This window comes from Neophocaena asiaeorientalis, unplaced genomic scaffold (assembly GCF_003031525.2).
Source record: "Neophocaena asiaeorientalis asiaeorientalis breed wild unplaced genomic scaffold, Neophocaena_asiaeorientalis_V1.1 scaffold155, whole genome shotgun sequence".
Lineage (NCBI taxonomy): Eukaryota > Metazoa > Chordata > Mammalia > Artiodactyla > Phocoenidae > Neophocaena > Neophocaena asiaeorientalis.
In genome coordinates, this window is record NW_020173040.1 from 3,796,413 (window position 1) to 3,797,120 (window position 708).

Consider the following 708-nt stretch of genomic DNA (forward strand, 5'->3'; position numbering starts at 1 on the left):
CAAGTTCCTCTGTTTCCCCTTTTCCAGGCTGTGCTCTTCGGAAGGACGTTACCAGGTACAGCCCACGCTTGAAGAGGGGAGAGTTCCGTCCCCCCTCATTTCTGTTAGTCAACACCAGCAGGGACCACCTCCTGCAGACCCGAATCTCCCTTTGTGGCCACACCCCACAGAAGCCCCATTTGGCCCTTACTTCTTTTTTTTTTTATTTTACTTTTTTGTTTTATTTTTATTACACACTACAAAATACACTGCATAACCTTCTAGCAGGGGTAGACAAGCATAACTGAGTTATTTTTCATCAATCAAGAAAATGCTTCCTTAATCAATGTTCTCCAAACCCTCTGACACATAGTAACGATTAACTCCAGAGATGCGCCTATCTCTTTCCATCGAATTCCACTGAAATGAATCATGGGCAACCCTTTTTTCCTCGCCCCCGTTAGTGAACCTGTGGGTGCATGCAGTGGCCATGAGGGCGATCCTGGGGAGAATCTCGAACCACATCGCGACACCGTTACCAAGGCCAAACACTTCCTTCCAAGCTCCTTAAAGGTGACCCGGCTTCAATCCCTTTCCGGTAACTGGCCCTTTCTTCTTATCTCCACTGAGGCCAACACACACAAATCAAAAGCTCCCTGAGGGTCCAATCTCCTCCACCCCGTTTCCTGTGTGCCTGCAAGAACCCAGCGTGGTGCTTTTCCCTCTGCA

At 48.4% G+C, this 708-nt stretch overlaps 1 pseudogene; it reads right to left on the reverse strand.

The window, feature by feature from the left end:
* Positions 1–318: 318 nt before the first annotated feature.
* On the reverse strand, positions 319–504 carry LOC112398326 (NADH dehydrogenase [ubiquinone] 1 alpha subcomplex subunit 1 pseudogene; annotated as a pseudogene).
* Positions 505–708: the final 204 nt, after the last annotated feature.